Below are 24,137 nucleotides of genomic sequence, written 5' to 3'. Positions count from 1 at the left end.
ACTATATCTCCCTCCAGCTAACGGGGAGGCAGCTGCTGGGGCAATCTGGGAATGATTTCATCCATTGAAGCCCTTTGTCCCACCCACAGCTCAGAGGATGCCAGGAGCCCAAGGAGGTGTAGACTTTGTGGAGGCTCTAGCTAAAGCTTCCTTGCCCATCCTGAGGTTTCTGAAGTTAGAAATCCCCAAACTCCCGACCCAGGATTAATCATTGGTAGGGAATCCCTCCTATCCCAAAGCAGAGAAGCCTTAATGCTGATCTCTTTCTAGGCAGTTCCCTCCCCAGTATCCCTGACATTACATAAGACATTCCCACGATGTCCTCCTAGGGACTAGTGGGTTCTTGGCTTAATAAGCACAGTCCAAGCCCAGAACGGAGCAGGCTCCCGACTTCACCGCCTCCTCTCTGCCTTTCCAGTAGGTCTTTAGTCACATGTGCTAACCACATACTGCTTGTCCCCACCTCCCCTTGACTAATGGGAGCTAATCAGTCCCTCCTCCCCCTCCCCTGATCTCCCTTTCCAGGCCCCTGACCTTGGAGCTCTTCCCAGAGCCTCCTCCCATCCTCTGAGGGTGTTATTTCAGTGTGCTGTGTTGTTGGAGGGCCTATTCCTTCTAAGCTAGCCACTGTGGGTAGGACACAGGCTGTGGGAATCCTTTTCTCAAAGACCCGGGATGCTGTCCCCCCCAACATCCCCCCCCCCCCGCGCAATGCTCTGAGGCAGCCATTCAGTTGGGAAGCTGCAGGCTGGGATAAGGACACAAACCTTCACTTTTAGCAATGGGGTTGGATAATCACTTAAGCACACATATCCTGGTGTTATTCTATACCCAGCACCATTCCCAGCCTCTCTTTGTACTGCATAAGGATATAAAACCCAGAGCTTTGTTATCCAGCAGCCCTGTGCTTCATCTGCCCTGTGATGCCCCCTTAGCCAGTCCCTAACACCAGGAACACACACTGGGTCAGACTCGTTCAGGGTGTATTCAGCAGCCCCAACTACAGATAAACACTGAAGACATGGTCAGGTCCCCACAGCCCCAATAAAGGTGTGGCATCTGTCCTCAGGGAGGATGGATATGGCCACCAAGATTCTGGGGGAAGCCATAGAGAGTGCAGACTGTGGGAGCTGTTGGTGACACCAAGGTGTGACACAGAAGACGCATGCAGTGGGGCAAGGAGGAGGGACAGGTTATGATCTCCCGGGACCCAGAGGGAAAATTTGCTAAGACTTCAGACACAAACATGGAGACAATCTACTACGCTGCTCTATAACTCAAAGGGGAAGTTAGTTTAAAAAGATCACTTTGTAACCATGCTGCTGATCCTGAGGGTTGCTGGGCGCAACAAAGGATTGAACTAAATGATTAGGAAATACAGCAGATAAGCAGAGAGTAACAAAGTAACAGCTTTATCCCTTTGGAAATGAACTCTTCTTTCTGGTGTTTGGGTATTTTATCTCACCCCTAGGTCCTTCCCTTTCCGCTGTTGGTTCTGTTTGGATACCTACCCTGTACCTTCCTGCTGTTTTTCCTCCTAATGTCTTCTGGGTAAAAAGCAGCCACCACCTCAGGGAGCCCTCTTTTGCTTTCCCTGTCTATCTATATCCCTCTAACCTGCCTTCAGCCAATCCCTCAAGAAATAGACACCAACAACTGTGGGGGAATGGGGCAATGACCGTTCTAGCTGCTTCATGCTGACAGGATAGAGTTTAGCGCAATATCTGTCCAAGAAAGAGGGGACTCTTATGAGGCAGGCTCCTGGGGCCAGTCCAAGGGACTGCGGTCCCAGATCTTGAAGGGCATCCTGAGATCCTGCACTGGGACCATTCAAAGTTTAGGCTGTGGGTGGTGGTGGCACATATCATTAATCCCAGCACTCAGGAGGCAGGTGAATCTCTGTTAGTTGGAGGTCAGCCAACCTGGTCTACAGAGCGAGTTCCAGGACAGCTAGGACTGTTACACAGAGAAACCCTTTCTAGAAAAACAAAAACCAAGCAAGCAAGCAAACAAACAAAACATAAAATTAAAACAGAGTTTAGGCTGTGCCTTTTCCCTCCAGCATCATCCCTAAGTATGCGATTCAAGATTGGCATGGAGTGACTAGAATCACACTGTGAGGTTCCTCCCAGATGGCTTCTTAAAGAACTAGCTCATGTGTTTGTAACTTACTGGCGTTTTCTGTCTTGTTCATTCTTGAAAAACACCCAGACACCGTGGGAGGCATCAGCAATCAACAAGCCTAGCTGTGATGATCTGCACGTGGGCACAGCTGGCGTCATGACAGTTGTTTGCCTGGAACGGTGCTGTGTGACGTCACCTTACTATAAAGAATGTTGAATCCAGCCAGGTGATGGTGGCACACGTCTTTAGTCCCAGAACTCAGGGAGCAGAGGCAGGTGGATCTCTGTGAGTTTGAGACCAGCCTGGTCTACAAGAGCTTGCTCTGGGACAGGCTCCAAAGCTACAGAGAAACCCAGTCTTGAAAAAAACAAACAAACAAAAAAAAAGAATGTTGAATCCAAACTATACACGTAATAAATTAATACTACTTGTATACATACTGTTCATTGACAGGGTGCAGTAAGTTCCCACATAAACCGTCTAGAAAACACAGAACATAGAGTAAGCCATCATAACCATGCTTTTGGTTCTAAATGGATGTAGAACACTCTGGTGCTGGGATCTTTTCCCCATTGCCCGCTTTTCTTTAGATCATGAGATAAGTAACAGCCACAATGCCCTCACTCCTTGGCCATTTTCTCGTTCTCCTTCTCACCGTTGCAGAATCAGGGGCCAGTCTAACTCGGGAAGAAGGTTTTGGAGGCCATTTGAAGACAAACATGCTTGGGTCTGAATTGGGATGGCCAAATCCCATCTCCAGAAACAGCCAGTCAGTGAGCTTAAACAGCACAGTTTTCACAAAAGGCATTTGTTCATCTGTAAACCCGAACCCACTGGACAGGAACTTTGTCGCTTAGACCAGTGACTACTGGCTGGACCCAAGGCACCAGGCAGGTCTCCTTATAAACAGTATATATTTGTCCAGGGGAGCCTTATCACCAATTGGATCATGCCTTGGGAACAGAGATTGACAAGTTTTTGTTGTTTGTGTGTTTGTTTGTGTGTGAGAGGTTCAAGACAGGGTTTCTTTGTGTAATAGCCCTGGCTGTCCTGGAACTCTCTTTGTAGACCAGGCTGGCCTCAAACTCACAGAGATTCCCCCTGGCTCTGCCTCCTGAGTGCTGAAATTAAAGGTGTGTGCTACCATGCCCAGAGACAAGTTTTTCTTTAGACTTTTTAAGTTCATGGATAAGTGGCAGCGTGCGCCCATGATAGAGGAAGGTGGAGCTGACCCTCTCTAGCTAGACTTGGGGTGACCTGTAGCCACAATCAAGTTTGTGTTTGCCTGCAAATGGAGGTAGACAGCCTGAACACTTAACATCCTCTGTGTTTCTTTGGATTTCTCTAACAAGAAGGCTCCATGAATGTAGTAGGGAGTCAGAATTCTCCCACCATCGCCCCCAAAGAAAATATCCCAGAGGATACTGGAGCCAAGCTTCCTGGCAAAAGAAAATCAGGGTTGTAACTGGAGGTTTCTCTCCCACCTGTCAGTTTCCAAAAAACCACTCTGAGGTTTAATATTAATTACAAACTGCTCAACCAATAGCTCAGGATTTTTACTGGTTGACTCTACCTATAAATTAACCCATCTCTAATAATCCGTGTATCGCCATGTGCCCCATGGTTTACCGGTATGCTCTGGCACATACTCCCTGCTGGTGTCTCTTGGACTCCACCCTTTTTCTCCCTGCATCTCTGGATTTCCTGCCTGGCTCTAATCTGCCTGGCTATTGGCCAAATCAGATTCTTAGCATACAGAAGGGCATCCCACATCACAGGGTTTTGTTTTTGCTTTGTTTTATTTTGTGTGCATTAGTGTTATTACCATTGGTTTTGGGTCCCCAGGAATTGGAGTTAAAGACAGTCGTGAGCTGCCATATGGGTGTTGGGAGTTGAACCCAGGTCTTCTGGAAGAGCAGTCAGTGCTTTTGACCACTGAGCCATCTCTCCAGCCCAAAAATCAGCGTGTTTTTTTTTTTATTTAAATGTCTAAAAGTAAAATTCTGCCCAGGGTTTGAGAAAGCTACCGAGTAGTCACTTCAGAGGGATCTTGGAACCAGTTTGTCCCATCTGCAGTTAGTTTTGGGTCAGGGTTACCTTTCTCTACCCACAATTCCCTACTCCATCTGGGTCATCTAGTGAAGTCTGCAGAGGGAAGAGGCCAGGTTAAGCTGTGGGGTTTTTGCACTTGTCCATGGCTCAGTGCCCTGCCATCGCTGTTTCTTTGGTCTCTCTTCAGGCAATGTTGCCCTTTTATTCCTTCCTACAGACACTTGTTTTCGTATAAGTTGTCCTATTTACCAATAAAGACCTGGGAGTCAGATATTGGGGTGTAAACCTGCTAGATCAGAGAAGCCAAGAAACAACAAGTTGACCTTCCTTTTTTGGCCAGAGACCCAGCAAGAGAGCATCTCTCCTTCCATCCCAAACCAAAAAAGACAGCAAATATGTAGGTCCCTCCCTACTCCTTTCTATATGTCTATCTGTATTCCTGGCTCCTCCATATTCTCTATGACTAATTAATTCCTGTCAACTACTCACTGACTCCGCCCTCTGACCCAAGGTTAATTTTGTTAAGTTTCAGAATTTCACAGGGCGACCAAATATATACCACGACAGACACTTGGGCCCAGGGCCTCTATAGGGACCCTCTGTATCCTAGATACTTGATGCTACAATTTCTCAAAACAGTTGATTTGGCATAAAAGCTGCTGTCTATATCTGTTTAGACCACAAGAGCTCAGAGAGATGCTGGAAGTCGTATTCACTGTGTCTCCTGAGCACAGCCTATGTGAAGGGTGTGCTCTGCTCCAGCCTCACAGGATTCCCCAAAGCCCAGGTTAAGACCTTTCCCACTGACCACTAACCTATCCAGGTTCACAGAGCTAGAGACCAAGCCAGAGGCAGAAAGGATGCATGCAGGCTCTAGCCCAGTAGCCCATTGCACAGACATTTGAGGCTCTACTGGGGAGATCCTAGAAGGTAGATTCACCACGAATAGAGTCTAAGAATTCTAGAATCTGGGTCCTGCCTCATCCTGGGACACCATCTACCCACCAATTCAGAAATTCTCCTAGTGTTAGTCATTTGCAGAAATCCCAGAGAAACAATTAGAATTTAGAATCCTCAGCCCATGATCATGCCCAGCTGATGGGCAGGATTGGCCCTCCCTCACTGGTGGTGTTCTGCAGCATCCTGTCTGGTTCTCAGATGAGCAGGCTGGGGGTGTTTTGGGGAGACAGCTTATGGTTGTACAAGCATCACACCTGTGGCTTGGCCCTGAGACTGCTGAGACCCAGCGGCTTTTCATACTGACCAGCCAGGTTGCAGAGCTTTGCTATTTGATCACTACCCTGCCCATTTTTCAGTAGGAACTGGCTATTCCTGTCCACCTGCTCTGTGGTCAGCTTTACAACGTTAATGCTCAACTCTGAGTCACTAGTAATATGTCAGCATCAAAGCCACTTCCCCCCTGGTGTCATTTCGCCAAGAGTGCGTCCAGATTTGAATTCTCTGCTTTAGTCTCCCCGTGGTTTACATCCTCTCTTGTATGAGTCTGAACCTGTGGCCGTGGCTCTCTCTTACAGAGGGCTTTATTATTTATTTGTTCTTTGTTTTTTTTTACTTTATTTTTTATAGATTTATTTATTTTATGTGCAATGGTATTTTGCCTGCATATATGTCTGTGTGAGGGTGTCAGATCCCCTGGAACTAGAATGATAGACAGTTGTGAGATGCCATGTGGGTGCTAGGAATTGAACCTGGGTCCTCTGAAAGAGCAGGTAGTGCTCTTAACAGCTGAGTCATCTCTCCAACACCTTGTTCTGTATTTATTAAACGGCACAGAAAGCATCACACAGGGAAGGAATGAGGGGCAATTTACAGAAATCTAACAGAATTTTACAAAGGATTAAGTCACTGACTCCGACTGACCCCAAGTGACCCAGACAACAAAGAGTACTACAAACATTGTTTTGTCAACCGATATCCAAAGCTTGTTGGATGCAACATTTATGGTGGATGTTCATTTTATAAAATTGTTTTCAACCTCTAGTTTTGCGGGTGAGGCGCACTGAGGGGGAACATAATGTAAGATTACAGCTATGCATTAGCTTAGGTTGTAAAGGTGGATTATATGGGAAACCCTAGGCAAGGAAGGGCTGGTTGTTACATTGTTCGCTTAAAGGTTAAATCTCAGACTGAGTACACAGTAGGAGAGCCATCTTAAGTGACCTCAAGGTATATTATTAACTCTGGTTATAAAGTCCAGTAAGAATTCCAGTCTCATAGAATATAAGAGATGTCAGCTGGGTGGTGGTGGTGGTGGTGCACTTAATGCCAGCACTCAGGAGGCAGAGGCAGGTGGATCTCTGAGTTTGAGGCCAGCCTAGTAGTCTACAGAACTATTTCCAGGACAGCCTGGCTATTCAGAGAAACCCTACCTGTGGACATGTCAGAAGAGCAACAGGTGGCAATTGCGTTCCAGAGGTCGGCCCAGGAAGCAAAGCTCTGATGGGTGAATCTTGGATTGGCAAATCCCCTAGAGTGACTGGTGTGCCCTTATATTTTTGCCGCTGCCACCTTTCTCTGGTATCTGTCATGGTGTGAGTGGGTGTAGGGAGATCTCCACAGCCTCTAATGTGGTATGATTATCTTGTGGAAATATCCCCTTCTATTGGGCATTTTTATCTGTGGGTTATTATGAAGATTATTTCCTCCCAAAATGTACTGTTTAACTGAAGCAATGATTTTATACAATAATGGTGCTAGATTAAATAGGATTTTGATGATTGAGGGTCTTTAATAAACATAGTAAGGGATTATGATAGAGGTTAGTTTAGCAGGAAAATAGAGGTAAAAGCAAGATACGGTGTTGCCCCCGCCCCTGAGAAAGCAAGGGCTGCATTATAGAAAATAAGAATGAGGAAATGTCACACAGCTGGTTTCGCTTGAGGAACCATATAGACTGTGGCTTAGGTTAATGATTAAGAAGAATCATTGTGTCCCAGAAGCTAAGTTAGCTCAAGTCCTTTTAATCTAATGTTGAGAGATGTGTTCACGGGTTTCAGTGTACCTCACAGCTAAAACAAAGCTTTAAATATGACTTAAGGTTAGGTTAAGATGTTTTTGTTAATGGCTTTGAGGTAGAAAGTCTTGGAAAACAATTTGAAGGCATACACTTTGTAATAACTGAGTGAGGGACTCACCGAGGTTCGGGAGCTGGAGCAGCGGTAGCCTGGCTGCTGCTGGCTGATGTGCCTCTCTTGCTAGGACTGGTTGGTGACCAAAGGTGATGATTAATTCCTTGTACCCATTTCTGCCCTTAACTTCCTGATATAAAAAACTGTTGAAGAATGAGTATGTACCCTAAATACTTAAAATAGAGATGACTGGCTGTTTTTCATATATAAAAGTTTAGATTTGTGATTCTTCTAAGATTTCTCATAAGATTACCTTTTGAGATAAGTAATAAAGTGGCAGCCCGCCAGTCAAAGAACTGGCTGAGAAAAACACCTTGCTCGCTTATACACTGTTAATCTGTAACAAGTTGCTTGGGTATGAATGTATGTGGTTCTTGGGACAATTTGTTTTTCACCTGTAATACTCATGTAAATACATGTTTACTCATGTAAGGGAGATGGAAAACATGCTGGTTTTTACTTGTGTTCATTGTAATTATTCACTAAAATAATAGAATGTAACCACATTGTAACTTTTATACTGTTTGAAAGATTTTACTGGGATATATAAGCTGTAAGAGAAAAAATAGTTAGAAGGAAGACATCAAGAGAGACAGAAAGGATACACGTGGATAGAGGTAAGAAAAGAAAGCAGAGAAAGAAGATGACAGAGAGACCCAATAGGTGTGTGGGTCTCCCTCTCTCTCTCTCTCTCTCTCTCTCTCTCTCTCTCTCTCTCTCTCTCTGCAGGCCCCAGAAAGTTAAATTTTGCCCCCCTTGCCAGCCCCAGAGAATTAAGAAAAGTCAAGTCGAGTGGTTAGTTCGCCAACTTTTTGGATTTCCCTTAATCCCTGAGCTGCTGAAGGCTGGTCCTATCTCCAAAAAACAAGGAGCAAAAAGAAGGATATATATATTTATTTGAGACAGTGGTCCTCTGTAGCTTTGGTGCCTGTCCTGGAACTAGCTCTTGTAGACCAGGCTGGCCTCAAACTCACAGAGATGCGCCTGCCTCTGTCTCCTGAGTGCTGGGATTAAAGGCGTGCACCTCCACTGGCCAGTGAGGCCAAGGTTTAAGGTAGAAAGCAGTCACAGAGAAGGCTGATCCTCAACCAAGCGGTCTACAGCCATCCCTAGTGGGGAAGGGTATCTAATTAGGAGGAATGTTGGGAAATAGCCTCAGGTTATGAGAAACTGAGACAAGCTGTATTGAGTGATTGATTCAAGCTGTGAAGAACTGTATAACCCTAGCTTGACCATTCAGCTCAAAAACAATACGTGGTATCAAAAACAACTCAGCCTCCTCCCAGCCAAACCACAAAAATAGCTGTAATTTCCTGGTGGCCACATATATGTGTGTATACATATCTATCAATACACACATATATATATATATACAGATACAGGTATGTGTATATAGTGTATATATATATATGTGTGTGTGTGTGTGTGTGTGTGTTTATGTGCGCACGTACACTCACATGTGTGTGTGTGTCCCTCAGGCCCGCTATATCCCCCAAACCTTTGTATCTCTGAAAGGTTGAGGCCTCTTGCCTTTCCAATAACTGGTCTCAGCCCATTGAGCTCCACAGTCTGTCTCTAGTCTGCCTCACTTTTCCTACAGAAATCATCAGAACAGAAGGGTCCACGGCGCCAATAGTGGACATCCACAAGGACTCTCTTGGCCACTAGGATAAGAATATCCTCTGACCTCTGGAGGTCTCCTGCCCTTAATGGCCAAGCTAGGGCCAGGCCAAAGGGGTGTTATCTGATGTCGTAAAGCAACTCTGAGAGTCAGGTGGCAAGGACACTCTACTCTCTGTTCACCAGGGGAAGCTAGAATCTGAAGAAAAAAACACCCCCAGGTGATCCAAACATGGCAACCAGCCTGACTTCAGAGCCCCTGCATGTACCCCTTTTTGTTCTCTTGGCCCTGCAGGGGTGAATGGTTTCTGCTCCATCGAAGATGCCCCTCTGTTGCTTCCAGAGGCTTCCCTGAAGGTGCCTCCTCTATTCACAACACTCTGCGGTTGTGAGGTGCTTAGGAAACACCAGGGGCACGCTACAGCCTCTTAAGCTTCACCCAGCCAGAAACCTGTCCTTCTAGCTCGCAACCCACACCAAGATCTGCTCACGGCTACAGAGACATCCTATCCTGGTGTTTTATTGCATACTGATATTTCTCACTCGAAGACACTTTCTGAGTGCTCCAGTCTATGTGCAGGCCAGGCCCATGTACAGAAAGATAGCAAGCATTCCTTTCTTAAGGTTTGTGGGTCATCGAAGAGATCCCAGTGAGTAAGGAGAGTCTTGGGGAGTCTCTGTAGACGACTGCCCTTCTGTCTCCCTGCAGAGCATCCTCTGCAGACTTAGCTTCTTTGCTGACTGGGGTGTGAGCATTTGCATCCCTTCCTTCCTCATCAGCGGCCATGAAAGACAGGAAGCCTGTTTGGATTGTTTGAAGTCTTTTTTTTTTTCCCCCCTTTTTGCTTTTTTTCTCAAGACAGGGCTTCTCTGTGTAGCCCTGGCTGTCCTGGAACTCTCTCCGTAGACTAGGCTGGCCTCTAACTCAGAGATCTTGCTGCCTCTGCTTTCCAGGTGTGGGAGATAGAAGAGTGCACCAGCCCTGCTTGAAGCCTTTAATACCGGGTGGCAGAGGCAGGTGGGTCTCTGTGAGTTCAAGGCCAGCCTGGTCTACAGAGCAAGTTTCAGAACAGCTAGGACTACACAGAGAAACTCTGACTCAAAACAAAACAGAGACAACCTCCGGGGTAATGTTCCCTTTGATTTTCACCATCCCACACCACCCTAAAATCTGCTCTTTTCCCTCAGCCTGACGAGGTCACAGGGAATGGAAAGTAAAAACAAAGGCTCAGAGCACGATGGGGCAGAAACAAGAGCAGGCAGGAAGGAGTTAAATAGAGAAAATCCTGCTAAGGTGCTGAACAGAAGGCAGGCCTGAAAACCTGTAGAGCCCTCATCTCCAGCCTCCCCACTTCTCCAGCAACTACCCCTGCAGGCTGCTGTTCTTTGGATTTCTGTTGTCATTGGCAGCAGCTGGCCTAGCCCCTGGCACAAGCTTTCCAGGTCTCTCCATCTTAGTGTTGGAGGCATGTTTGGGATGGAAAAGAAGTTGATATTCTAGAAAAGACAAACACCTACCCTGGAGCTTGAGAAAGGAACTGCTTTATCCCCTGGGGTAGAAGGGACTGGGACACTGACTTATGACACCTCCCCACCCTTTCCTCCCCCTCTCCCCATCCCCCTGCTGGTCCTATTTAGATGCCCACCCACCCCCATGCCTTCCTGCTGTTTCTCCTCACAGTGTCTTCCAGGAATAAGAGGCCACCATCTTGGGAAGCCTGTGTTAGCTTTCCTTGTCTACCCAGGTCTCTAACTCTCCTTCAAATGCAATGTGTATTTGTTGACTCTTGAGGCCTTGAGTTTGAGCCATCCCTACCATGCCTTGGAAGTGAATTGGAAGCAGGCTATGAAAGTATAGTCATTGGGTGTTGGAGGGCTCTGAGGGCTGTGGGCAGTTGTACTGGGGCTTTTTGCTTGTTTGTTTGTTTTCTAGACGGGGTTTCTTTGCATAACCTTGCTCTTTGCAACTAGCCGTGTAGAGCACTGTGGCCTTGAACTCACAGAGCTGCCTGCCTCCGCCTCCCAAGTGCTGGGATTAAAGGCTACTCCACCACCGCCTGGCTGTTCTGGGATTTAAGGCAGCGCAGCCAGGGTTGACAAGCACTGCCCCTCCTCCGCCCCAGGCTTTGAGACAATTTATATGCTTTGAGGAACTGGGGCGAGGGAGGTTCTGTGATAGTCTCGTGGGGGCCTAGATTTGCTGGCGTCTCTGACGTGAACTTCCAGGGACAAACTGACACTGGTCAACGGTGATCCACCTTCTCCACTCCACACCAGAGGCTGTAGCCACCACCATGAGGCTGGGGACCAGAGGACTCTGGACCTGGGCTGTGGTTCAGAAGGCTCCAGGGGTCGGTTGCTGTTGCTGAGGTCTGGCCTGAAAACCAGCATCTGAGACCCAGAGGGACTTTCCAAGCGTTGAGTGGCAGAAGAACTGTGTTGCTGTAGGAGCTGAACGCTTCACTCTTTCAGAGACAGTTCAGATTAGACCTGGGTGCCTGTCCTGAAGAACGCTTTGCTTTTGTTTCCATAACTGGTTGGCTTCTCCATTCATATACTAATTTAAAAGAGGGGGAAAAAAAGCTTCCTCTGAGTCAGTGTGAACTGTTCCGGAAGGGTTTGTGTCCATCTTCAGTTTTAGAGCACTTTACAGTCCGCTGGGCAGAGCCCAGGAGGAAACTGTCAGTCTGGGCTCCTGCAGCCTGGGATGGTCCTCTTGGGACAGGATAAGCCAAACATGGGCTAGCTCCCATTACACACGGAGGTCTCCAGGAAAGACAAGGGCCATGTGAGGCAGTAAGGGCACACGGAGGAACTGCTGTGTGCGGAACCCTGGCTGGGTAAGCCTCGGCTACAGTCCCTTCACACCGTGGAAGGAGTCGGCTGGAATTGTCTTCTTCTTTGAGAACTCAGGACAAGAGAACAGAACCAGCAAGTCTGGGATCCACGAGGCACCCCACGAGGGACTTGACTACTGGGAGGGGAGGGCCGGGCCTGTCACTCAGGAGGGAGTGCGGTAGATGCTCAGTTCCTGTCTGCTTCTAAGGCCTGAAAGAGGAACTGGCACTTTCACCAGCCCAGGATCTGTGCAGGACGGGATCTTTCTCCTGAGATCTCAAAGGCTGCCCATGCTGCTGGAGTGGGCACCATTTCCTAAGTTTCATTTCCTGCAAAAGTCTGAAGGTTCTGAACATAGCAAGGGGCTAGGTACCCCAGAAGCCCATTTGCCTAGCTAGGGGATCCCTGTGCTTGGGAAGTGATCAAAGGCTCAGTTTGCATCAGAGCACTGGTTCAGGCTGGGCCAGAAAGTTCATTCTCTGTGAAAAGCCATGAGGAAAAGTCTACAGACATGGTCGAACACTTGTGGATGGGAGTTACAAGGGCTCTTCCTCTGTGGGATAAGACAGCCCCCACTTTGGGCCCTGAGGCCCTGGAGGAAGGTCTACAGAGTAGAAATCCCCTGAGGGTCCTGGGAACAATGGTACCTATTGCTACCTGGGACCAACTCCATCTCACAGGGCTCAAGGTGGGTCCTGGAGAGGCTCTAAAGGTGTTGGCATGCGAAGATGGATGAACACTGGTTCTCATCACTTGCCATGCCTGCATCCACTGAACAGAGCCCCTCAGGTGACAAAAAGTGACAAGATACCCAACCAGAAAGTGAGACACATAAATCAGGAAAGTACCCAGGCTCTTCCAGGCCCTCCCAGAGCCCTGCAGAGCACAGGTGCTTGGGGCCAAAGGCCACCTGACTGGGGCATTCAGCAGCACTTTGGAACACACCATGCCGTGGGTGTGCCAGCTTGGGTGAGCATATCCAGCAGCATAGCCTTAGAAGGCTACAGTCGCTCCATTCCCTGGCAGCTATAGGAGGACTTGGGAGGGACCGGTGTTAGAACGAAGCTCCTCATGAAGGCCAGGTATCTTCCCAGGAACCTAAATCCCAGGAACCCACACTGTGCTGGACCCTGCAGCATCCCAAGGACAATGACAGCACACACTGGCTTTTCATGAGTGGTCCTACCTTGATGCTACAGAGAAGGGAATGGGTTGTTCCGACCAAATTTATCACCCCAAACAAACAGGCGAAAGTGAGCAGGGCTGAATTTGGAGATCCTCGACCTTCGCACTTGACCCCAGTGCAGATTCTCTTGTCTTACCTAGGATGCAATGGCTGCCACTGCCCAGGGCCTGATCACAGCGCATTGCTCCCTGGCACAATGGTCCTTAAGAAGGGCCGAGGAGAAGTAAGAGTAGAGTCATCCAGGGCGCAGGGAGCACGCAACACAGTGATGCTCAGGATAGCCCTGGGCCTGCCTGCATCAGCCCTGCCCCTCCCAGCACTTCATGGCAATAGTAGCTACAGGACTTGGCAACTCTCAGGTGCCCTCTAAGAGTGTGCCAAGTTCTGCCACAACAGTTGACAGACACAGCAAACCAGGCTATGTTCTCTTTAGTCTGGCTTGGAGAGCAGTTTTCCCAGCTCACCCAGCTCCCTGGTCACTGAGGTCCATCAGGGCCCAGGAGCCTCCCCGGCTATGCATCTAGGACTCGGCATCCATTTGCCTGTGAGGCTCCACCTGTCAGATCCCCCATACATAGTTGGGCAGGGCGTCTTCCTAAGTCACAGCCCTTGACTTAGGACTGTAGGTTATATCCATGAATGAGTTTTTAAAAATGGTTCCAAAAAATTCCAAAAGCCCCAAGCACCCTGAACATCGTGTGCCCATGTTCTTTCGCAAGGGGCCACTTGCTTGGATGAAGTCCCTAAACCCTATTGTTTTCTCGGGGAACAGCTCTAGGCCCTGGACATGCAAACTCAGTGGCTTGGATGACAGCACCTCACTTGATAAAGAGAATATTCATCAGTTTGGTTAAAACAAAACAAAACAAAAATCAAAGAAACCTTTTTGTGGGGCTGGAGATGACTCAGCAGTTAAGAGCACCGGCTGCTCTTCCAGAGGAGCTGGGCTTGATTCCCAGCGGCTACATGGCAGCTGTCGGTAACACACATACACACAAACCTGCAAACAATACACCCATACATGTAACACAAAATAATTAAAACACCAACCAACCAAACAAAAGCTCCCAACCCTTTTGGGTTTTGACAGTTTCTATTGACAGTTCCACTGTGGGCCCCAAGGGTGTTCTTGAGAGCCCAAGATCCAGGCTCTTTCTCTTCTGTCCATCCACTCATCCCTCCAGCACTCACTCACACCGCCCTCATTAACTGATGAGCTATTAGTCCATCCGGCCGTCATTCTCTTATGTAATATTCATTCCCATCCCATCCATTCATTCACCACCCCAGTTCATTCGCTCATTCAGCACTCTGCCGCCTGCATCATTCATTCAGCATCATTTATTCAGTGTTGTTCTAAATATCGGAGATGTAGAACAAAGAGAGGTCAGACCAGTCAGAAAGTATGAGGTAACCCAGGGACATCAGGGCAGCACCTGATGAACAAAAAGAGATGACAGGCCAAGCTGGAGCATTACTGTTTTCTGCGGGGGTTTCTGAGAGATGATGTTGCTCGAAACTTCGTTCACCAGCTCCTGTCCTGGGGATGAGAACAACTAGGAGCCTGGCATTCATGCCCTCTGCTTGGGCGGATGCTTGGCTAGAGATCTGGGAAGGGACTCGCCAACAGACTCCCAGAGGGCTGGCCAGGCACGGTGGAGAGGCTGGAGAGAGGGTTTCTGCAGGGAGCTGTGGAGACATGCTGGGGTGGGGCAGGGTTACCCGGGCGGAAGCCTCAGCTATGCAGATGGATGTGCTCCATCAACCACACCCCAGGCATGGCATGGAGCTCTCCTTCTGAGGGCATACTGTAAAATGCCTACTATTCCTAACTTGGTGGGGATCTCTGCCCACCAAGGACCCATTGCTCTTTTCCTGCCCGTGTCCCTGGATCAGGTGTTATTTTGCTGGCTCCTCAGCCACGGTGGTGCCAGCTTCTTGACTCTGGATGTACTGTATGCACTTCATCCCTTTAATGACTGGTGGTTCTTTGTGGTTTTGCCACCAATACAGGCTCCATATTCCCAAGCATTCTGGAATGGGCACTATACTCTGGAAGGGCATTGCCCAGGTACTGGAAGCGCTGGGAGCAGCAGCCCTGGGTTCCTTCTCAAGTCACCACACCCAGCTGATGGAAAGGGTCAGATAACAAAATCTCAGATTACTTGTACCCACCTGAGGACTGTACTGATCTATACCATGGTGGGTGGTGGTGGGCTCCAAGCCAAACACTATTTTCCCCTAGAGAACAGATGGGGGCCCGGGAATTTCCCCAAATCTGTTGACTCTTGATGATGTGGCAAGGCTTGGAAACTACCTGCTAGTGCCACAGGTATGAGACTATGTGCCTGAGCAGGTAGGTATCTGTGCAGGTGGGCATCCTGTTGGGCGTCTGTGTAGGTGGCCATCGTGTAGGTGGGTGTCTGTGCAGGTAGGTGTCTGTGCAGGTGGGCATCCTGTAGTGGGCGTCTGTGCAGGTGGGCATCCTATAGTGGGCGTTTGTGCAGGTGGGCATTGTGTAGGTGGGTGTCTGTGCAGGTGGGCATTGTGTAGTGGGCATCTGTGCAGGTGGGCATTGTGTAGGTGGGTGTCTGTGCAGGTGACCATCGTGTAAGTGGGTGTCTGTGCAGGTGGGCATCCTGTAGTGGGCGTCTGTGCAGGTGGGCATCCTATAGGTGGGCATCTGTGCAGGTAGGCATCGTGTAGTGAGCGTCTGTGAGGTGGGCATTGTGTAGGTGGGCATCTGTGCAGGTGGGCATTGTGTAGGTGGGCGTCTGTGCAGGTGGGCATCGTGTAGGTGGGCGTCTGTGCAGGTGGGCATCGTGTAGGTGGGCGTCTGTGCAGGCGGGCATTGTGTAGCTGGGTGTCTGTGCAGGTGGGCATCCTGTAGTGGGCGTCTGTGCAGGTGGGCATCCTGTAGTGGGCGTCTGTGCAGGTGGGCATCCTGCAGGTGGGTGTCTATATAAGTGGGTGTCCTGCAGATGAGCAACTGTGTAAGTGGGCACCATGCAGGTGGGTGACTGTATATGTGGGTCACTTTTCAGGTGGGCGCCTATGCAAGGGTATCCTGCAGGTGGGCATCTGTGAGGTCAGCATCCACGCAGGTGGGCATCTGTCAAGGCATGGAAGTAGGTATTCTACAGGAGGGCATGTCACCAGTGGGCATTCTTCATGTGACCACCCTGTACCATACATCCCAGCCTCGAGGAGCCACATTTTCTGTCTGCCACTGTCACCTCACATTCACACATCCTGCCTTCTTCAAGCTCCCATCCTAAATTCACAGTAGCCCGTCCCCCTCAGGGCAAGGGCAGTGTGTCAGGGTGGTGCAGGTGACCAGTGTCTACCACTCCTTCCCCTCCCCTCAGAGAGGCCCTCTCCTCAAACTTTGACGTGTCTTTCCTTCATCTGCTCTGAGATTCCCTTCCAGTAGGGACCTACCCAACTCTCTCAGGCCTGAAGGCCCTTGGGAAACCCGCACTGTGGCTCCAGCTTTGCTACACAGATGATGAGGTGGCAGACCCCACTTGCTGGAGGCTTAGGCCTAGTGAGCCACCCAGGTCTGGTGTTCTTCATGGCTTTAGGGATGAGACACTAGTCAATGTAGTGGGGCGGCTGGCCCTGCGGACATGGTGTTTTATGATCTAAAGTTTGGCCTTCTGCTCCTGGAGCAGACCTGAGCATCAGGGGAAGGGCAGGAAGATGGGGGTGGAGCAGGCAGCAAAGAACCGCTGCTCTAGGGGAAGGGGAAGAACCTCTGTCCCGTCTCAGTCACCCAGTCATCCCGCAGGTGGTGGCTGCTCTGTGTGTGGCCAGCTGCCCTGTCTGCCCTGAATTCTGGATGGCATCAGGATGAGCACAGGAAAGAAAGAGCACATGGGTGATGGGGGTCCCCAGATGGCAGGTTCCTTGAGGACAAGAGCCGAATCTGCCTCGGGCTCTTCACCTCCTCCCACCTTGAGCAAAGGAGCCCATACGGCGCAGGTGCCATCAAGCACTCAAGAGGAAACAGAAAACAGCTGTGGCGTATCTGCGTGTGGGTGGCCAGGAAGACGCGGGGGGGGGGGGCAACCTCCCAAGGGATGCTGGCTCATAGCTCCAACAGCAGGGGAGCAGGGTAGCGGGTGGCCAGTCCATTTCTGACCAAGGCTGGAGGAGGCCTGGTGAAAGGGAATGACCTGCGGAGAGTGTGTGCAGAGATGAGGCGAGGCAGCAAGTTAGAAGGCCTGGAACGCAGTGAGCCTCCTGAGAGGAAGGGCCGCGTCCTGGATATCCGAGGACAGAGGGCTGTCCGTCTGCTAATGAACACATGGTGAAGACCTAGTGAGGGTCATAGTGGTCAGAGTCTCTGCTGGTCACTACCCAGGGCCAACAGCCAAATGGCAGGCCCCGGGCAGAGTGTACTGAATCTGATGGGTTACCTGTGGGGACACAGAGCCACCCACGTTAAGAGTGACCCTGTCTGTCCACGCTGACACCTGGTCATGCCTGTCACCGCTGTTTCCTGGGGTTACTCGTGCATGTCTCCTCCGAGGTCGTACATCCGGGGGCTTCCCCAGACATGAACCAACTTGCTCACAAGACCGTGTCTCTTTCGGTTTGAATGCTGATGTGTCCCATGGGAACCACACTTCCTGTGAGCACACTGGTTTCATCAACTCTTACATCACGAGTTGGGGAGGTCAGCGTGATGTATTAGTTGCCTCCGGATGGATATGACAAAATGACTGGGAAAAGCAACTTTAAAAAAAAAAAAGGGTGGTTGTTTTGTTTTTTATTTATTTTTGTTGTTGTTGTTTTGAGACAGGGTTTCTCTGTAGCTTTGGAGCCTGTCCTGGAACTAGCTCTTGTAGACCAGGCCAGCCTCAAAGTCACAGAGATCTGCCTGCCTCTGCCTCCCGAGTGCTGTGATTAAAGGCGTGCGCCACCACCGCCCGGCGGTTTATACTTTTTAGAAAGGGGCCTTTGCTTTATAGCTCAAGTTCACTGTGGCAGCAAAGGGAAGGCAGCCAGAATGTGAGGCAGCTGGTCAGTGATGAATGCTTGTGCTCCCTCGCTTTCTCCTTTTCATTCAATCCAGGACCTCAGCCCATGGAACCGTGTCCCCCATACTTAGAGTCTATCTTCCCACCTCAACTAACCCAGTCTAGAAGATTCCCAATAGACAAGCCCAGAAGTTTGTCTCTTAGGCACTAGATTCTGTTGAGTTGATAATATTAACCATTTTGTGTGGACCCAGGAGTTCCCACTTACCCACCCTAGGTTATTTGCACTAAACGATAACCCTTGAAGAAAGTGGATCATGACTGTCATACAGACAGTCAAGGAATGCTTCTGTGGGAAAGACTTCCCTTGCCTCATTTTTTGGGAGGGACCTGGCCAGAGATGTGGAAAAAGCAGTTCACAAGAAATGCAGGAACATGGGTACTGCTTAGAGTAGCGGCTCTCAAGCCATGGGTTGTGACTCTCCCAGGGATCACATATCAGGCATCCTGCATACCAGATATCTACATTATGATTCCTAACAGTAGCAAAATTACAGTTATGAAGTAGCAGCAGAATAGTTTTATGTGGGTCACCACAGCATGAAGAACTGTATTAAAGGGTCGCAGCATTAGGAAGGTTGAGAGACACCGGCTTAGAGCTAGGCAGAGATGATCTCTCCCTGCTGGCCATCTCCTGCATCAGCTGGGAAGGCTTCTGATTCTCTGGGGACATTCCCAACCACCCTGTCCTGTGCTCGCTGGGACTCTGTCCCATTTACTCTGCACCCTCCTGCAGCCACTATTGTCCAGAGGGCTTTGGTGGATGGGCCACTCTCCGAAGCCCACTGTGTCCCTGCAGGCAGACCTACTGGCCTCAGCCCTGTTGGCTAACCCATTTTTATGGACCTCTGGTTGAAGGCGTCTGGAGCCCAGAGCCAGCCTCCTTCCCACATCTGATGGAAGGCTACTGGGTGAAGAGGAAGAGGAGGAGAAGGAGGAGGAGGGAATGGGATGGCCCCGAGCTTGAATGGCTCAAAGTAGAAGAGGTTGAACAGGAAGCACTGTGCTTGTGAGAGACCTGGAAGCAGAAAGAGCATGGTTGGGTGGCGTGGGCAGTGCTGCAGCAGCTACCAGGCAGATGTGGGCAGTGGCCCTGGTCCACTGGCCCTGGGGCTGTGTGACAACTGTGCTGGGGAGCCTTGGAGAATGTCTGTGAGGGATTTTCTAGATTAGGCTAGTGGAGTAGGAAGTCCTGCCCTAACCGTAAGTGGCACCATCCTACAGGGGTGTGTGTGTGTATTGATGTATGTGTGTGTGGGAGGGTCCTGACTTCATAAGAAGAAGAAAGTAAACCAAAAGCCAGCATTCAACCCTCTCTGCTTCCTGACTGCAGCTATAATGTGGCCAGTGGCTTTATGCTCCTGCCACTGTACCCATCCCTCCATGATGGACTGTGTCACCTCAAACTGTGAGTCAGAACTAACCCCTCCTGCTTTAAGTTACTTCTTATCAGGTATGTTGCCATAGCAACAAGAAAAACAACTAATACAGGCACCTTCTGTCCCATCGGTTGGGAAACCAGAGTCCAGGCAATGCAGGTGACAGATCCTGGAGGCTGGGACCCCTGACTATAGCTAGCCTATGTCAGGAAGCAAGTGTAGCCTTGAAGTAACCTCTTCTGGGCTCAGTGGACAGCAGAGAGCAGCCAGATCCCTTCTCTGATGCTCCTACCTTAAGTCTCACTCCTTTGTTGTGCTCAAGGGCTCCGCAGAGTCTCATCAGCATGGGTGTGACCCAGGGTGTGGCTCGGTCATTCAGGACCGCAGGCTGACGAGGGCCAGCAGCTCAGAGGACATCTTAGGACTGTAAGGGTTGTGAAAGCAACTGACCTTCCCTAAACTTAGAAGCCCTTGTCCTGGAGCCAAGGATTTGTTTCCCAGAGAAAGGACATTCCAAGTTTGCACTCTTGATTTTACTGCCTGTTAAGACCTTGTGACCATGGCTCCCAACAAAGAAAACAGAAAACCCTTCCCCTCACCCCACACAGTATGGTCTTCACCAAGCTCAGAAGTCTCCCAGCAAAGATCTGTTTTGGCCATCCATCCACAAGTATTTGTTGAGCGTCTACTACATGCTAGGCAGGCAGACCAAGAGGCAGGTGTTTATAATGCCTGGTTCAGGGAGGCCACGACCAGCCCAACGTCCTGAGAGGAAGTCCAGTGCCAGTATAAGCAGGAAAAGTTCCAACACTTCACACTGGGCCAGCAGTCCAGATGCCCAGCGGGACAGCTTGCATCATCGAGGACACATTTGCATAGGCTGTTATGCAAGGGCCAGAGGGCCTGAGAACGGGGCTCCACATCTCTGCTCCCTGGAGGAGACTAACGGCCTGCCAGTGGGAAAGGGTAGAGTAAGGAGGGACGTGGATGGCCCAGACTGGAACAGGAGCCTTCAGGATGGGGCACAGTGAGGACAATGGGAAGTGGGAGGGTGCGGGGGTGGGGTGGGGTGGGGTGAGGGTGGAGCACTTCTGTGAAGGTGGTGGGGAACTGGCTCCGGGAGAAGGGAGTGGGCTTCTCTGTCCTCACAATGTAAACAGTGTCCTGCGCAGGGGAAGCACCTGTGTGGGAAGGCTTCATGCATCTGCTCCCTCCCCCTGAGTGTCCTAGAGTTCCGAAGGCTCCACCCGTGTTCTGGCCTCTAGTGATGACAAGGGGTGGAAGAGACCAGAACTCTGGGTGGATCTTGGAACAGCCTCTGTAACAGGTGCACTGACAGGCCCGCTAATCACACAGGGAGTGGTTGTCTGAACATCCCTGACACCTTGTCATCCCATTCAAGGCTTAAGGATCTGAGTCCCTTACAGTCATAGCCAATGTCCCCATTCCAAGATCTCCCAAAGGCCTAGACTCTCCAGGCATTGTCTCTGACTAAGTAGACCCCTCCCAGGGACTGAGAACCTGTTGAAGCCTCAGTCAGGCATTCTCAGAATCTCCTTGTAGAGACAAGACTGAGATGGAGATCAAGCCAACCGCAGCGTATGTGGTGCCCGAAGTTAAAGAAACCCATGCCCCGTGGGGGGTCTCCACCTCAGACACAGCCACAATGGTTAGGATCCTTTCCTGCCTTCTCATAGATACTCTCATTTCTTTCGGGGGAGGTGACTGGACCCGATGTGTCGGAAGCCTCAGCATCAGGCTCTGGACCAAGACTCTGGTTCCCTCCATGCTCACCAGAGTCTCCCTTCCTAGATCCCTGCTCTGCTATGCTCCAAAGGTTGCTGAATAGGTGACAGTCCTAGCCTAGCCACAAGGGTCTCAGTCCACATAGATTGGGGTACAAATATCATCTTGCACCTCTGAACACTGAAAGGCCAAGGCCAAGTGTCTGGCAAGAATTGCCCATTGGGTCATTGTGTCCTTTCATGGCAAAGATGAGAGAGAGAAACAAGTGCCCTTGATCTCGAATCAGGTCACTTACTCTCTATCCAAAGGGTTTCTCCCGTCTGACCTCATCACTCAAGAGGCCCCTACCTCCTAATACTATCCCATTAGGCGTAAAAATATGAACATATGAATATTGGGGACACAGAAATTTGGGCTGTAACAGCAGGTACATTTGTTGTTGTTGTTGTTTGTTTTTGTTTTGTTTTTTTGAGACAGGGTTTCTCTATAGCTTTGAAGCCTGTTTGGGAACTAGGTCTTGTAGACCAGGGTGGCCTCGAACTCACAGAGATCCACCTGCCTCTGCCTCCCGAGTCCTGGGATTAAAGGCGTGTGCCACCACTACCTGGCTAACAGCAGGTACTTTTAATGAGCAGGATTGCAGCTCATTGTTCAGGGATGTAGACACCCCCTCCCCCACTTCCAGCCCCATCAGAAAGTTCCAGAACCCAACAGTCCTTACTGCAGGGTCATCAAAGGGCAGGGGCCAGTGGCCACCTTGATTTGTAGAGGAGGCAGAAGCCAGGGTAAAGAGGAAAGGATGCCACTGGACAGACAAGAAGAAGCCTGGACAAGAACTTAGGGAGATTTAAACACAATTGCCGTGAAAGCCTATTGGACAGATGATGAGAGAAAGCAAGTCCTTCTGACAGCGGAGAAGGAAGACAGATGGCACATCTGGGAGGCTGATGCTTCCGTGTAAGCATCCCAACTAGAGAAGCAGGAGGATTCAGAGTGGAGGCTGTGTGGCATGGTTTGAGTGTTCCCAAAGCTTTGTGTGTTGAAATTTCATCTTCGTTGGAAGGCAGGGCCTGAGGAGGTGACATCAGGGTAGGTCCAGGATCGGATCCCAGTGGTTTCATAAGAGAAGAGGGAGAGGGCTGGGTTGTAGCTCCATTAGCCTGGTGTCTGCTTAGCTGGCATGAAGCCCCTGGTTGGATCCTTAGCTCTGCATGAACTGGGGGCAGTGGCATATGCCTGCAATTCCAGCGGCCAGGGGGATCAAAGACCTGGGTCTCGTGTGTGTGTGTGTGTGTGTGTGTGTGTGTGTGTGTGTGTGAGAGAGAGAGAGAGAGAGAGAGACAGAGACAGAGAGACAGAGAGATCACACATACACGTGTGCACACACGCACACATGCACACACACTCGCCGTCTCTCACCACACAATGTTCTGCATCACCTTGGGCCTCTGTCAGCAAGAAAGCAGCCACCGGCTAACGGAGCCACAAGAAATCTCTCTGCCTGAGCCACCCAGCACCCAGTGTTTCATTAGTGTAAAGCCTGCCTAGGATATGCACGTGGGGCTTGGCAAAGCCGTTCAGGGAGGGTTTAGCAGCTCAGGGGCCTCGGGTTTCCAGGTGAGGGGCAGGTAGACAGTCCAAAATGAGGAACACCATGAAAATCCACCAGACACAGCTGTGAACTTCAGAACAGCAAGGGAGAGCAGAGAGAGGCTGAGAGACTCTGAGAAACAATTCATAGGCTTGGGTTGGGGAGAGAGGAGGTACTTTCACCAGACAGGGTCTGCTGGAGCAGTTCTCATGCCCCAAGAAAGGCTCCTCTTCAACCATATTGTCTTCCCTATGTGTGAGCCCATTTGGGCCTGGAACAGCCAGGAGCAAACTGGAAAAAATGTCCCTCCTACATGACCCTTGAAGACATGCTTCTGCAGAGCCAGGGGGACCACAAATGCCATGAGCCCTGAAGCCCACAGGAAGGCAGGACAGGTAAGCTAGACAGCATCTTCTCCAAAGAGGGGACCAAAGGCTCTGGGAAGAGGCCTTGAAGGGTCGGACATACGCAGGTGCTGAGGCTGAAGGAGCCCACTAAAGTAGAGTGGTTGAGGTGAGGTGGCCCTGAATCTCCTCAGCTGGTGTCCTATAAGGAAGAGGAAGGGACACATATAGAAACATTGCCCCGTGACCACAGCAAACTGGAAGACTCTGTGGATGATACAGATATATGTGTTTGGTGGCGGTGGCGGGGGGGGGGGGGGATGTCTCTGGATCCTTAGTGTTGCCTGGGAAACAAACATCTGAGCACATCGGCGCTGCAGGGTGTCACGGGTGGTGACTGTTCCAGTCCAGGCTCGGACGTTGTTTATCAAGGGCATGTGTGAGGGTTTTTTTTCTATGATTTATAAGCTGCCATCCCTCACTTTTGTTTTCTGGTAAAAAGCCTCAGGAATAGTAACAAATGAACCGGAACTCACCCCGATTCAAGGAAATCTGTACACGGAAAGGAGAACATGGGACTTCATTTGCCCCATTCAAGGAAATCTGTACACGGAAAGGAGAACACGGGACTTCGGTTTGCTCAGCCAAGTGGGTCCAGCGCATCTGCAGAGAGCTGGGGACTGGCCCTCCCCTCAGGATTACAGAGGGAGTCTCGGATGTGACCCCCATGCCCACCTACTCAGCTAGTCCCAGAGGTACCTCGGGTCCTTCCCCCCCCAGGATGGCTTATGTCTGTAACTCTGTGGGACCCTGTTCCCAGGTCCTTTAGCAGTGATCGAACCAAGGAGACATACTACAAAAAAGGAACGCCTTCCCAGGCCTGCCCTCCCAGAGACATTTCGATAGTAGCCGTCAATAGCGCAATGCACAAAGGTCCTCTACAGCTTGCCAATGGCGATAACCTCTTAGCCTTTCAAGTGGCCAGCTAAACGTGATTGCAAGCTTGGGCTGGAGGCCACTGTTTTGTCGAGAGGATTCATAAGCATTAAGTCGTCAGCCGAGC

This window comes from Microtus oregoni, unplaced genomic scaffold (genome assembly GCF_018167655.1).
Source record: "Microtus oregoni isolate MIOR12 unplaced genomic scaffold, Mior012 000046F_ref0000063, whole genome shotgun sequence".
Lineage (NCBI taxonomy): Eukaryota > Metazoa > Chordata > Mammalia > Rodentia > Cricetidae > Microtus > Microtus oregoni.
This window is presented reverse-complemented; position numbering follows the sequence as displayed.